Source organism: Anastrepha obliqua, unplaced genomic scaffold, assembly GCF_027943255.1.
Source record: "Anastrepha obliqua isolate idAnaObli1 unplaced genomic scaffold, idAnaObli1_1.0 ptg000023l, whole genome shotgun sequence".
Classification (NCBI taxonomy): Eukaryota; Metazoa; Arthropoda; class Insecta; order Diptera; family Tephritidae; genus Anastrepha; species Anastrepha obliqua.
In genome coordinates this window covers 551,753-567,991 of record NW_026562184.1, presented here as the reverse complement: position 1 = coordinate 567,991, position 16,239 = coordinate 551,753, and the positions used below count along the sequence as shown (strand labels likewise).

Here is a 16,239-nt window from a genome sequence, read left to right as displayed (position 1 = left end):
GACGCTTGGAGTGTTCGAGAGAAAGATTCTGCGTAAGATTTTTGGACCTTTGCACGTTGGCAACGGCGAATATCGCAGACGATGGAACGATGAGCTGTATGAGCTTTACGACGACATAGACATAGCGCAGCGAATAAAGATCCAGCGGCTTCGTTGGCTGGGTCATGTCGTCCGAATGGATACAAACGCTCCGGCTTTGAAAGTATTCGATGCGGTACCAGCTGGTGGTAGCAGAGGAAGAGGGCGGCCTCCTCTGCGTTGGAAAGATCAGGTGGAGAAGGACTTGGCTTCACTTGGTGTGTCCAATTGGCGCCGGTTAGCACGAGAAAGAAACGACTGGCGCGCTTTGTTAATCTCGGCCAAAATCGCGTAAGCGGTTATCGCGCCAATTAAGAAGAAGAAGAAGTATTTTCACTTCACTGTATATGTTAATGTCATTAGGGACACTTACATCAATTAACTGTGTGTTTTTTCTTTGTTGTCTATGATTGTTATACCTGGTCTGTTAAAGATTATTGTCTTATCAGTGTATATGGTTCTGTTCCAGAATAGTTTAAAATTTTCGTTCTCTAGTATAGTTTCGGGTGTACATTGATAATACAGTGGCTACTGTATCGTGTATTTGCGTGCATTTTGTCCCAGCGATAATTGGGCATCCTGAGTTAAGTGATCTATTGTTTACATGTTTGTATGTTGCATTTACAGCATCTGTCGAACGTGATGGTTAAATATTTTACTATATATTTTCCGTAGTTTCTTGTTGCCCGTTATTTCCGCTTGTAGATCTCCTTTTCTTAGCCATGTGTATGTGTTTTACTATGTTGACTTTATTAATTAAGTGTGGATGTTTTCGTTTGTTTTTGTTTCCAAGCTGCTAGAGTTTCTTCTATTGTATGTTTTGGTCTGATTAGGTTTTGGTTGTGGAGATTAAGAGACGTTAGTACTCTAGTACAATTGCTTTATGAAGTGCTGTGTTTTGGTTGTAGAAATATGTTGTTAAGGGGGGAAGCTGGTCTAGAGCGCAAAAAATGGGCATATTTTATGAATTTATTTTGACTCAACAAAGGAATCAATCGAAAATCTGTGAAATAGGTTTAATTTTTCGTCTGAATTAATTTCAAAATGGCCGCTGTCCAGCAGTTCTCCTAAGGTGCCTTTTTTTCTAGTGGGTCCATTGCCGAAGACGTAAACTCCTTAATTTTTGTCCTGGATCAAAAAATAAAATTTTTTTAGTTTCTATATAACAACAGAAAGAGACGTACGTAGGATTTTTCGATATTTTGTTTTTTCGCGAAATGGTGCACGTTTGAACAAAAAGTTACAATTTTCACTATAAAGAACGACATAAAATTGTTGATTAAAAAAAAAATTATGTAATATAAATAAAAAATCCTACGTACGTCTCCGGAGAAAGGTATTTCGAATGTATTGTCAAAATTTCGTAAGAATCGGTAAAGATTTGTTCGAGTTATGTCTTCGGCCAGTTTAAAAAAAGTGATTTCGAGAAAAACGCGTTTAAAGTTGTAAATAGCGTTCGGGGCATACCTGCGAGGCACTGCCGTCGAATGAAAAATTTGGGCATTTAGACATTTTTGCTGGCATCCCTCATTTGGTATATTATTTCTAAGACCCTAAAGCACCTTTTAAGACAAAAAAAAATTTTTCGATTTTTTCAAAATTCTAGACCAGCTTCCCCCCTTAAGATATTTATTTGGTGGTTGTGTAGAGGATGGGTGTCAATAAGTCCTCTCCCTCCATTTTGCCTGCGGATTGTTATACGCTCCTTACATCAATATGGATGGTATTTGTTACATTTAGTTAGTTTCGCTCTTGTTGCTATCCTTAGGTTTTCTATATCTGTATCACTCCATTTGATTATTCCAAAGGAATATGTTAGCAACAATATCGCGAATGAGTTCATGGCTTTAAAAAGGTTTTCGAGTTAAGGTAGCTTTTCAAGATTTTTTTATGCGCGCTAGATACAGGCGTTAATTCTTTTTTATTGTTGTATGGTCTATTTTTATTTTTTGTTTAAAACTTAGGTATTTATAAAACTCATTTTCTTCCATGTTTAGGAGTGTTTCAATGTTAAGTTTTTCTATTGTGTTTCTGTCTCTCCATTGCTCGCGTTCTATATATTAGGTTTTCCATTTATCTATCCCGAATTCCATTTTTATGTGTATAGCAAGTTTTTCAATTATTTTTATTAATATTTGTAATTCTTGTTGATTTTTTGCACACAATTTGATTACGTGTTTGACGTATAATAAGTGATTTATTTTGTGAATGTTTTGTTACTGATTATTTATATATGTTTCCGTATTTTGTTTTATTGAGTATGTTTGAGAGTGGATTCAGACAAATACAGAACCACAACACGTTTAATGCATCTCCTTGAAATATTCCGGTTTTTATTTTAATTGTATCTTTTGTTATATTGTACTCATGGATGGGGTTTATAGAAGTATTTTTGTTGTCCAGTATTTCATATTTATTTTAAGAAATTGTATATATTTCGAGTGTATTTTATATATTTTTAGCACTTTTAAGAGTCAGCTATGTGGTGTTTTTTAGATCCTTTTTTTTTATAGTCAATATATCGTATGTAAAGTAGATTCGTTGCTCTTAAATGGCTTGTTGTGTGACCATTTGGTCTATTATTACTTGTTCTTTACAAGCTTGACTTTGCTTTCTACATCCTTTTAGTTCATTTGCTAACCCCTTCGGACCTCATGTGCAGAATTATGCACATAATGTTTAAAGCCTTATAATATTTTTATTTTACTTTGTTGACAACACTTGGGACCTTATGTGCATAATTGTGCACATGCCGGAAAATTCGGAAAACTTAATAAATAAAGTGTGATTTTTTAAGAGCTATAGGAAAGTTAATAAACAAACACACGTAAAATTCAGAAAAATGCATGAAATTTTTATTTAAATCGATAGTAGGGGAAGTGGGGGATACTTGATCACGAGGGATACTTGATCAAATTACAAATAAATAATATTTAAATAATATAGGTTAGTGAAAACTGTAATTTGATCAAGTATCCCTCCCTAATATTTATTTAAATAATATAGGTTAGTGAAAACTGTAATTTGATCAAGTATCCCTCGTGATCAAGTATCCCCCACTTCCCCTACAATTCATATAATTTAATGTTTGAAGATTATTTCATGCAAATGTTGACCGCGACTGCGCTTCAAATGGTCCATCCGCTTAGTCCAATTTTGGCATACTCTTTCCAAAGTTTCGGCCGGTAGGTTAGGTTAGGTTGAAGCGGTTGTCCATTGTGGACACACTCAGGCTCGTAGCCCATTGTGATGCCGCATGGGGAAACTAGCCCTTATCCCTCCTGAAACCACAGTGTACTATTCAAAAATTTTGCTAGATCCTTAATTTCGACAGAGCCGAGATCTTCTAATTCATTAAAGAAATGTTTGCCCAAATTGGCGAGTCTACGTCTGGATAGAGCAGGACAATGGCACAGAAGGTGCGGAATCGTCTCTTCCTCTTCCTCGTCTAGACAACTTCTGCAGAAGTCATGTGTTTGCACACCCATTCTCTGGGCGTGCCTACCAATTAGGCAGTGCCCCGTTATGACTGAAGTCAGTATGTTGAGACTATGTTTGTCTCTCCTTAGTAGAAGTTCTGTGCGTTTAGCATTGAGAGTCGGCCACATCTGTCGGGCTATTTTGCAAGTGGCTTCGTTTCGCCATCTTTCATTCGCTATTCTTACGATTTCCTCGTGGATATGTAGTCTACATGTTTGCAAGGGTATACCTATATCAGTGTCTATGTGCTCATCAGTCAGTTTGGTGCCGATTTTCGCAAGTTCATCAGCTCTGCAGTTCCCCTCTATGTCGCAATGGCCAGGAACCCATGCTATCGTTAGGTGAAATGACTCAGCCATCTCGTTAAGAGATGTGCGGCATTTCATGGCTACCTTAGAGGTTGTCGACTGTTTAGTGAGGGATTTTATCGCCGCCTGGCTATCAGTGAAAATGTAGATATCATCACCAGATATCGCATCACACTGTACCAGTGTCACGGCTTTCATTATTGCCATCAGTTCAGCCTGAAAGACACTACAGTAGTTGGGGAGCCGAAAACTGATGGAAATCCCCAGATGCTCGGAATACACACCCCCGCCCACCCTGCCATCGAGCTTTGAGCCATCTGTGTATACATGGATGGACTCGCCCTGTCTTACCACGTCACGCTCCCACTCTTCCCTCGTGGGTAGGAGGGTCACGAACGTTGTAGTGGCAAGTGTAGGCGGAATTGTGTAGTCCACCTGTCTGGGAAGTCCCAACGTGCCATCCAGGATTTTGCCGTGGCCATAAATTGTGTTTCACCACTTACTTAAAGTGCTCAGCCTTATTGCTGCACTGCGCGCCATGTACTTTGCCTGCAGGTCTACCGGAAGGAAGTTTAGTATCACATTTAGTGCTTTCGACGGTGTGGTTGACATTGCACCGGTGATAAGAACAGATGCAAGTCTTTGGACCCTGTCAACCCTTTCGATGTTCACGCCCTTCTCCAGGGCATTCCACCATATTGCAATACCGTAGGAGAGAATTGGCCTAATTACTGCTGTGTGCAGCCAGTGTATCATACTGGGCTTCAAACCCCATTTTTTCCCAACGAGCCTTCCACAGGAGTATAGCGCCGTCGTAGCTTTGCGTACTCTGTCTGCGACTGTGAGTCCCCAATTTAGCTTCCTATCTAGTACAAGTCCTAGGTATTTAGCGTTTTCTGTTACTTTAAGGGGTTAAGAAGTTTGTTGAAGGGTAAGAATTTGTTGAAGAGCAGGTGTTTTGTGTTTCCTGCTAAACAGTATCAGTTCCGTTTTTCCCGGATTTACTTCTAGTCCTCGACTCTTGCACCATAGTGATAGTCTGTTGAGAGCTCTTTGTTGAAGATCACATATAGTTGGAAGGTGTTTGCCAGAGATTGCTATTACAATATCATCTGCGTATGAGATTACCTTACCTCCCATTTTATCTAGCTCCTGAAGGAGATTATTGACGGTCAGGTTCCATAAAAGTGGAGAGATTACCCCACCCTGCGGTGTGCCCCTGATCGGAAATTTCTTGATGGATGTTTCACCCAAATCTGCGCGAATCGTCCGCCCGACTAGCATACGCTCTATGAGCGAAACGAGCGCTCTGTTTACTCCCATTTCTGTTAGCGATTTGGTAATTGCTTCCGGGTGTATGTTATTGAAAGCACCCTCGATGTCTAGAAAGACAGCAAGGGTGTATTCCTTATAGTGAAGTGATTTCTCAATCGTGTCGACCAGCGAGTGAAGCGCCGTCTCTACTGATTTGCCTTTGCTGTATGCATGTTGGTAAGGTGATAGCTTGTTGCCAATCTTCCCCTTGATGTGCCCATCTAGCAATCGCTCTAAAGTTTTTAACAGGAAGGATGATAGGCTGATCGGCCTGTAGTCCTTCGATCTCGCATGTGTGGTTTTTCCTGCTTTGGGAATGAAGACCACTTTTACTTCCGCCCATTTCTTGGGGATATAACTAAGTCGTACTACTGATGTAGATGGGATGTCATCACCAACTTGTCTTGAGGCAGGGTTGGGATGGCTACCAGTAGTAGGCCGCGCTGCCGTGGAGGCGATCTCTGAAGGGACGGAGTAAGAGCCAGGCCCTGGCTTAGCCACAGGCTTGGCACCGCTCGTATGCGTGGTCTTTCCTGACGAAAGACCTGACCTTCCTGTAGGGTTGGGTCTCGTTTTGTGTGTGCCTTTATCCGAGGCTACGGTTTTTTTGTGCATATTTCATTCATTATCGTCCGCGCTGCTCGACGTGGCAAGCGGGGCGGACTAAGCTTTTTAGGGGGGAAAGGGGAAACGTCGACCATGGCAGTCCCCTCTGCCATGGCAAGGTCATTCTACCTCCTGAGGTGACCCGGTATCAGGAGGGCGCCGTTAGAATACAGCCGGATACCCCAGGCTGCAAACCATCCAGTGGGCACGGTAACGCATAACACCCTGGATTAGGGGGGAGTAGGGAAAGGATAAGATGGGATACCAGGGTTAGGGACGATGGGAACGTCGGTGCGGTGATCTCCTCATAGGGATTGGCTAGCCATTCAGTGCCGAACTGGCAATCCAATCCCCATATGGAGCTTCCCTCTTAGTTCGTGGTGAGTTAGCCTTCATGATATGAGGGTTAAATCACCACTTAAGCCTCATCCCCGCGGCAAGGAGACCAACATGATGAGGTTCGGCCGGTATCTCACATATAAATGCTTTAATGTTGTCTTCCAATGCGTTAATTGAAGCAGGCTTGTCTGAATAGACATGAGCTTTAACATATCCCCACAAAAAAAATTATCTAAAGGCGTTATATCGCCATTCAGTGCCGAACTGGCCAATCCCCATATGGAGCTTCCCTCTTAGTTCGTGGTGAGTTAGCCTTCATGATATGAGGGTTAAATCACCACTTAAGCCTCATCCCCGCGGCAAGGAGACCAACATGATGAGGTTCGGCCGGTATCTCACATATAAATGCTTTAATGTTGTCTTCCAATGCGTTAATTGAAGCAGGCTTGTCTGAATAGACATGCGCTTTAACATATCCCCACAAAAAATTATCTAAAGGCGTTATATCGCACGATCTGGGTGGCCAATTGACAGGTCTCGAACGTGCAATAAAATGTTCACCGAACTCGCCTCTTCACAAATCCATTGTTACGCGTGCTGTGTGGCATGTGGCATCGTCTTGCTGAAACCACATGTCATGCAAGTCAAGCTCTTGCATTTTGGGCAAAAAAAAAAAAGTTGGCTATCATTTCACGGTAGCGCTCACCATTCACAGTTACGTTACGATTCGCAGCATCTTTAAAGAAGTACGGTCCAATGATACCTCCAGCCCATAAACCGCACCAAACTGTGACCTTTTCTGGATACATTGGTAGCTCTTGCAATTCTTCTGGCTGATCTTCACTCCAAAATCGACAATTCTGCTTATTTACGTACCCATTGATCCAAAAATGAGCTTCGTCGCTGAACACAATTTTTCGATAAAAAAGTAGATCTTCGGCCAACTTTCCAAGAGCCCATTCACCAAAAATTCTGCACTGCGGTAGGTCGTTCGGCTTCAATTCTTGCACCAGCTGTATTTTGAAAGGCGTCACACCTAAATCCTTTCGCAAAATTTTCCACGTTGTTGAGTTACAGAGGCCCAATTACTGCGAACGGCGACGAATCGATAATTGATGGTCATCATTAACACTGGCAGATACAGCTGCGATATTTTCTTCAGTTCGCACTCTACGTAAGCGTGTAGGTGGTTTGATGTCCAATAATGTAAATTTGGTTCTAAATTTAGTCACAATAGCTCGAAAGCCGCTTCAGTGGGTCGATTAAACTGACCATAAATTGGAAGAAGCGCGCGATAAACTTTCTTAACAGAACTCGCATTTTTATAATAAAATTCAATGATTTGCAAGCGTTGTTCGTTTGTAAGACGATTCATGGTTAAATTATGAACCAAACTGAAGATGTTTGACAGTGAAACAAAACACGAAACGTGCGTCAGCTGTTTAAACTAACTGTTTAAAAAGATTATAGCTAAAAAATCACCCGTTACGTATGATTTTTCACACGTTTGTTTTTCTTACTAAAAATTAGTAAAAAAATTATTTTATTATCCATTAACAATAATTATTGTTAAATTTAACTTTTTTCAGTTTCTAGAATGGCTGTACTTGTTTCTTGTAGTTTTTTATGCGCTGAAAACGAATCTGACCTTCAAAATGCTCCATCACGTCAGGATTTTTTGTAAATGAAGCCTAAAAGGTCAAAAAATGGCCATTTTAGCCATTTTTGATAATTTTTTTTGGAATAGAAAATTTTTTTTTTTCAATTTTCGACGAAAAGGTCGCATAGTACAACTCTTTAGCTTTAAAACTGATTTTTTAAAATTATTGTACGATTTAAAAAAAAAAAGTTATGACATTTTGAAATTAACAGTTTCAGTTACGCCAATAGACGTTGTACCCAACGTATACGTGATAATGTGATAATCTTGTAAAGACTGGCTAAGCATGTGATATGTCTGTAATTTGGATTATTAGTATGATCATTCTTTGGTTTAATGAATGTTATTTCTACGTAAGAAAATATAGTAAAGTGTTTGTGTGGTTTAGTTCATTTTTTATTACTTTTAACAGTCTATTGTGTGCGGCCGCCGTAGCTAAATGAGTTGGTGCGTAACTGCCATTCGAATTTCGAAGTACGTTGGTTCGAATCTCCGTGAAAAACGAAAACGAAGAAACAGTTTTTTTTTAAGAGCGGCCACCCCTTGGCAGGCAACGGCAAACCTCCAAGATTATTTCTGCCACAAAAAAGTTCTTCATAAAAAAGACCTGCTGTCCGAGCTCGGCTTAAAAATGTAGATCCCTCCATTTGTAGAATATCAAGACGCACGTCACAAATAGGAGGAGGAGCTCGGCTAAACAACTAAAAGGGGTGTAAGCGCCAATTATATACATACAGGGTGAACGATATGAAGTGTTACCAACTTCAACTGCTTGTATCTATAAAACAGCTCATGACATCAACGTCAAAATTGTTCTAATGACAGTTCAATATATTGTTTATAAGCCATCAAAAGCATTTGCGTCTCAGTTTTGTTCAATTTTTTTTTCTGTAATGTAATTCAAACGTAATAGCGTGATTGCGTAATATTTGGCTGGAAAATCAAAACCAGCCAATGTTCGTGAGCTCAGTCACCTCAAAGTGGGTAAAAAGTTTGTGTGTCGCACTAAAAAATGTTACAATGATACTGGTGGCATTGCAAAACGCCATGGAGGTGGACCAAAAAGAACCGCAACAACGCCAGAAATTGTTCGGAAAGTGAAGGCTCGACTTGAACGAAATCCACGTCGAAGTGGAAGAAAAATGGCCAAAGAACTGAAACAGGGCAAGACAGCATTCAACGCATATTGAAAAATGAGGTCAAGGTCAAGGCTTACAAGTTCCAAAAAGCACACGATCTTTTACCCCAGCAAAAAAAAGTTCGGTGCGAAAGAGCAAAGGAGTTGTTGCGCTTGCACGAACGTGGCGAATTTCCTATTGTGTTTTCTGATGAAAAAAATTTCCGAATTGAGGAGTTCATAAACACTCAAAACGATCGTGTTTACCTGACCGAACGCTCATACGAGAATCTAAACCCACGTATGGCCACTCCAAGCAATTTCCCATCGCAAGTAATGGTTTGGGCCGCAGTGACCTCTGATGGACGCTCTCCAATCGTTTTTATCGAGCCAATGGTGTCAAAGTGAATGCGACTTATTATCAGGAAAATGTTTTAGAAGCTGTTTTAGAGCCGTGGACATGCAAACAGTTCGGTCGTAGACCATGGACTTTTCAACAGGACTCGGCGCCGTCTCATAAAGCTCGTGTGAACCAAGAATGGTTAAAAAATCATGTTCCACACTTCATTTCGTCCACACAATGGCTTTCGAATTCGCCAGACGCAAATCCGATGGACTATTCCATCTGGTCCAGTTTGGAGAGTAAGGTGAGGACTAAAAAATATGCCAGTATGGATGCGCTGAAAAAAGCGATTATACGAGAATGGGACAAAATACCTTAAGATCACATTCGTGCAGCATGCAACTCATTTGTTGACCGTTTGAAGGCTATAGTCAAGGCAAAAGGTGGTCATATCGAGCTAAAGTGAATATACATATGTTAAAATTGTAATCATTTTTGAACCCTTTTGTCTTTGAAGTCAATAAAAACTAATTTCACACAAAAAAGTTATGGTGTTTTGAATAGGTAACACTTCATATCGTTCACCATGTACATTTATATAGTCTATTTGTGTTGATGTTAGTACTGTCTACCACTTTTTGTGGATGTAGGGATATTTCCAATTATCTATATTTATGATAAGGTTTTTTTGTGGTGGTATAGTACTGTGCATCTTTTCTTGTTTTATCCATATGTTGTTTTTGTTATGATTATTATGTTATTTTAATTTAACCATATGTCTTACCAGTATGTTTGTATTTGTTGTTTTGTTGGGGGATTTATCTTTAATTGATGGTTGTTTTTTGTTAGAGTTTTATAAGAAGTTTTTTGGATGTACTTATACTTTCTATTTAGTTTCTTCCTTTCATTTGATTTTATATATTTGCGTAGCCTATATGCATACCTTTCACTTTTGATTTAAAGTATCTAGCGTGATTGGAAGAGATTCGTTTTCTTTAATCAATTGTTTAGGTGCTTGGTGACTTTCTTCGATGTATTTCCTCTATTGGGTTGTGTGATTGTTGCTGTGTTGTTGTTTTTATTGTTGTTGTAGCAGTATCTTCGCCCTGTCAGTGTAGTGTAATTACCGGTCGTCTTCGTCTAGCTCATCTAACGGTAGGCCCAGGAAACTGGCAGTTTCGACGGGTTGGGTCCAGAGGGAGAGAGGTGTTAGATGAGTGGGTTTGAAGGGGCATGTGAAGAGGTGGTTAGTGTCGTGCGGGGTACCTTCACATGCTGGACATATGTTTAGTATGTCGGGGTCGATTCTGGATAGGTAGGAGTTTAACCTGCTACAGTATCCAGAACGTAATTGTGCCAAGATTACGCGGGACTCTCGGGGAAGCTGGAGCTCTTCGTCTGCAATAGGTGGTGGTTGGACTCCGATAACGGCATTCGGGGGTCGGGAGCTTAACAAGGTGGTAAGGGTCTCCCAATGAATGTCGTTAATTGTCTGTCTGTACACTGTCTGATCCTGGAGTGGTCTGTCCGTTTTGTCCTGGATCTCGTCCACGTAGTTGAGGAAGTGTCTCCTGATGTGCCTGGGTTGTGGCTCAGGCACAAGCAGGTGTCTGCATGGGTGAGGCCTACGGTAACACCCTAGCAGAAACTGCTTGCCGAGCATTTTGTTGTGCTCCTTAACAGGGAGCATGTGAGCCTCGTCATGCAAATGTTGGATAGGGGACATCAGGAGACATCCTGTCGCGGTCCTGATGGCAGTATTCTGGCAGGTCTGGAGCTTCGTCCACTGCGTATCACTGGTTCCAGGCGACCAGATAGGCGCGGCATAGTTAAGAACCGGTCGGCCTATTGCTTTGAAAGTCGACAGCAACATTTCTTTGTTTTTGCCCCAAGTGCTGCCGGCGAGCGACTTGAAGACCTTGTTGCGATTCTGTACTCTCGTTGCAATAGCGGTTGTGTGCGCTGAGAAGGAGAGCAAGCTGTCAAAGGTGACTCCGAATATTCTGGGGTTTTTAACCGTCGGTATTGGGGTATCATCGACGTGCACCTGAAGTTGCAGCTTGACCTCCTTTGTCCAGGTGGTAAAAAGGGTCGCCGTGGATTTAGTGGGAGAAAGTTTTAAGTTTCTCGCAGTGAAGAAGCGAGAAAGGCGGGCGAGGTAGTCGTTTACTTTGGAGCATAGGCCATCAATGTCATTGCCCGACGCCATTATCGTGCAGTCGTCGGCGTATGAGACGAGGGAGGACTCCTTCTGGTGGCTGGGGGAGTTTCGAAATATAGAAATTAAAAAGCAAGGGTGAAAGGACACAACCCTGCGGTACACCTTGCTTTATTTTTCTCTGTTTTGAAGTTTGGTCTCGAAATATCACCGACGAGTGACGACCACTCAGGTAGTTCGCGGTCCACCTCTTCAGCCCTGGCGGGAGTGTCGACTGTAAAATGTCATCTAGTAGCGTGGCGTGGCTGACTGTATCGAAAGCCTTTTGTAGGTCCAACGCTACTAGGACAGTCCTCTCGCAGTGACGGTTTTGGTTTAGTCCACGGTTTACCTGGGTGATTATGACGGTGAGTGCCGTGGTGGTGCTGTGCACTCTACGGAAACCATGCTGGTGTGGGGCTGGAGTCAGGTGTTCAGTGAGGAGTGGGAGTAGAAGGGCTTCAAGCGTCTTCCCTACTGGGGAAAGGAGAGTTATCGGACGATAAGACTCCCCTTGGTTGGCGGGTTTCCCAGGCTTCAGCAGTGGGACCACTCTCCCTAATTTCCACTTATCAGGAATGATGAGATTGGCCATGGACATGTTGAAGACCTTTGTGAGGTATTCTACTCCCAATGGACTCAGCTTTTTCAACATCAGCATGTTTAGTCCGTCAGGGCCAATGGCTTTTGATGGTTTCATGTGTTTGATGGCGCCTCTGAACCTCGTCACTGGTAAAAGCAAGCGGTGCACTGTTGTATGGCAGTTTGTGCAGCCGTCTGGTGGCACAACGTTTAGATCTGTCGACCGGAGGATGCAGTACAAATTGCCGGCTAAAATAGCTCGCGCATCTCTTCGGGTCCGACGAAGTACGACCGTTGAAGGTGATATCCACCTTGTCGTTGTGCTTCGTCGGGTTTGACAGGGACCTTACGGTGGACCAGAGCTTGCTCACACCAGAGGTGAAGTTACAGGACTTCAGATGCTCTATCCATTTGGTCCGCTTATGTTGGGTGACCAGTTGCCGGATCTCTGAATTGAGATCCTTTATACGAGGATCCCCGGGATCGGCCTGGCGTAGGCGGTCACGCTCGTTTGCCATAACGGCTGCTTCGGCTGGGAAATTGGGACGTAATTCCCTGATCCGTCCAGCAGGTATGAAGCGAGCCGCGGCGGCTGAGATCGCCTTGCGGAAGGCGCGTTCGCCTGCGCGCACATCGGCGGGAGTGGGTAGGGCTGCGAAGATGTCCTCAGTAAATTCCGCGAATCTGGTCCAATCAGCTTTGTTGAAGTTGATGTATGACCGGTGATCCGCGGAAACAAAGTCGACAGGTCTCTCGATCGAGATGATAATGGGCAAGTGGTCTGATGCAAGCGATAGCATAGGTCGCCAGGTTATGCTATTTATCAGGCCAGCGCTAGCAATTGTTATATCAGGCGAGCTGCTACAATTGCCCACTACCCTAGTGGGGGCGTCGTCGTTTACAGTGCTGAACGTCGAATCGTCTATCTGCCGTGCCAATAGCTGTCCCCTACGATCATTTGGCAGGCTTGAATGCCAAAGATCGTGATGCGCGTTAAAGTCACCTACTACCAATCGGTTTTCTCCCCTGATGAGCGCACCAATATCGGGGAGATATCCTGCTGGGCAGCAGGTGACAGGGGGTATGTAAATATTATAAATTTCGAGCTCGGCATCGCCTGACCGGACAGCTATACCTTGACGTTCTAAGGTGCTGTCCCTGCGGTCGATGCCTTCATCGATGATACGATACTGCACTGAATGGTGTACTATGAACGCTAGGCCACCACCGTTGTCGCGCTCGCGGTCCTTTCGGTGCACATTGTAGCCGTCCCTGGTAATCAGGGGGGAGCTAGCGAGCAGTTTTGTGTCCTGGACCGCAGCTATCTTGATTCCGAACCGACTCATGAAGTCGACTATCTCGTCAATCTTGCTCGTGAGTCCGTTGCAGTTCAATTGCAGAAGCTTGAAGCTTCGCGGGAGTGTCGTCGTAATTCGGGGGGTGAGGGATGAATGATGTTGTCTGCGTGGGTCCTGCTGTGCGTTCCGCAAAATGGGTAGTGGCCTGATGTTGTTTGAGGGCCGCGCCACGGGTGGCGGTTGCGGGTGCAGAGCTCTGCAGCAGGGGCAACGTAGTCGCGTGTCCACTCACGGGTGGTGTGCAGGCCGGAGCACCTCCGAAAATGGCACCAGCCACTGCAAGAATTGCATTGAACAGTTGTCAAGTTCCGAGGAACTACGGTCTGAACCATGGAGCAGACTGTGCGGGGGTCCAAGAGCTGCTGGTTTGTCCCCGCACTGGCTCCTGACCGTTGAGGTGTTGTTAGTGGCGGCAGTGTGATGTGCCGGCACTGAGGGCAGTGTAGCCGTGGAGGCGGGGGCCGCCTGTGAGCGGGAGCAACACGTGGCCACATACCTTGTGGACCACTCCCTGTGTGTCTTAAGGCCTGAGCAGGTCTTAAGATGGCACCACCCGTTGCACTGGTTACACCTAACCGAGGTGGAGTTCGGGTGGAGCCGTTTGTGGCGAATGCAGCAGTAGAATACTGCAGGTTCGGGGTTGGGTTTGACGCCAGCCCGGAAGAGAAGTATTTGGAGCAAACTGGCTGCAATGAGTTGCTCCTGTGACGAAAGATTTGGAGTAAAATACGGTACAGTAGACTGGGCTTGTATACTGGGGCGGCAGCCCTTGGTCGGGGATAAAAACCCGAGTCATTCCGGTAACGTAGAACCGGCTGCCATGGGAATGATTGTTGCTGTGTCTTTTCTTTTCTTGCTATGTCTTCTTTCATCAATAGGGACTTCCACTGTGGATGGTACGGTAGACTCAGGGACCGTTATGACTGACGGATATCTGCCCTCGTCCGTAACCATTGGTTCCGGCTGGGCTTCCTTATCCCCGGTAGCCTTTTGCCTCCATGGTTTCATGGTGACAGAGCTGAACAGCTACGTACGAGTCCTTGTCTATGCTCAGGTTAAGTCACGCTCCTGTTTTAAGCCGCCGTTATGAGCCTTCAGCAGCCCGACGGCAAAGCTCATCCATGATGGCCTCTTGAAGCATAGTAAAGTCTTCTTGTCCTAGCGTCTCCGAAAGATATTTCTTCGGCAGCACTGCCAAATGGATGTCTTTGAGAGCCTCCGAATAGTTTGTCTGCTGTTCATTACTATCCAGCGGGGCTACTGGGGGAGGAATATCCTGCCGCTACCTCAGCCACACGGAAGGAGGCGGGGGATGCGCTCGCTGCCTCTTAGCGCTGGCTGTCTGTGTGGTGATCTGCTCGCTTCTCCGCTTTGCAGCGGTTGCGGGCTCAACTGTAAGTTTTCCGTTTCCTTGTTCAGGTGTCATGAGCCGACATAGAATTCCGATAGCTGTGGTCCAAGAAACAAAACTGTATGCTAGCTCTTATCTGAAAACCAGAGAGGGCAAGATCGCGAGCGAGACAGTGGTGGTCGTCTAGCACTCATAGTCTACCACACTATGCAGAATCGTATCATCGATGAAGACATCGACCGCAGGGACAGCAGCTTAGAATGTCACGGAATAGTTGTCCAGTCAGACGATGCCGAGCTCAAAATATTGAATATACATTTACCCCCTGTCACCTGCGGCCAGGCAGGATATCACCCTGAAAATGGTGCTATTATCAGAAGTGAAAACCGATTGGTAGGAGGTGACTTTAACGTGCACTACGAGTTTTGGCACTTAAGGCTGCCAAACGATCGTAGGGAAGAGCTTTTGGCAGAGTAGATAGACGATTCGACATTCTGCACCCAATAACAATTGCTAGCGCTGGTCTGATAAATAGCATAACCTGGCGACTTATGCTATCATTGGCTTCAAGTCATCTGCCCATTATCTTCTCGATTGAGAGACTTGCTGGCTTTGTTTCCGCGAATTACCGGTCATATGATAACTTTAACCAAGCTGATGGGACAGGCTCGGAAGTCGATGTCACTTCAGCACCTACAGTAAACAACTCCAAAATTTTGTGCGTCATCTTTGATAGTTTGCTCTCTCTACCGAAGGTACCACACCTGCAGACATTTCCTAGAGCCTGAATCACCTCCCAGGCACCTCATGAGGCATCTCTTCAACTAGTCCGACGATATCCAGGTCAAAACATATTTACAACTATCATACTAGACCGGACAGTAAACAGACAAACAGTAAACGACATTCATCGGTAGACACTTACCACCTTCCTAAACTCCCGACCTCTGAATTTCGCCATCGGAGTCCAACCACCACCTATTGCAGACAAAACGCTTCAGCTGCCTCGTGAGACCCCCGTAACTTTGGCCCAATTACGATCTGGATATTGTAGTAGGTTAAACTTCTACTTTTCCAGAATCAGCCCCGAACTACCCAATATATGTCCAGCATGTGAAGGCACTCCGCACGACACTAATTACCAATTCACATGCCCTATCAAACCAACTCTCCTAACATCAATCTCTCTCTGGACCCAACTTGTCGAAACAACACGTTTTCTGGGTCTACCTTTAGATGGGCTTACCGTTGAATTATATCCACGACGAAGACTGATGTTTTCACCGCCTTTCGAAGGATTTTGTAAATGCTGTAATAACAACACGTCTTTAAAGGGCTAGTGTTTAAAAGGCTACCCTTTAAATATACAAAATTTCTGATGTAGGAGGTATTGGGGAAGACACGCTGATTCACGTAATGAATCAATGATAGATATTTACCTGTATTCAGAATCAACGCGCATGCTCTGCACATCGTATGATTTGAAATGCGATTTGCTAAATGCTT

The 16,239-nt window shown here is 43.9% G+C and overlaps 1 protein-coding gene across 2 annotated transcripts in view; it reads left to right on the top strand.

The window, feature by feature from the left end:
- LOC129251499 (eukaryotic translation initiation factor 4E transporter) overlaps positions 1 to 16,239 on the top strand; it is an 80,571-nt gene that overhangs the window by 42,463 nt on the left and 21,869 nt on the right. The window lies entirely within an intron of this gene.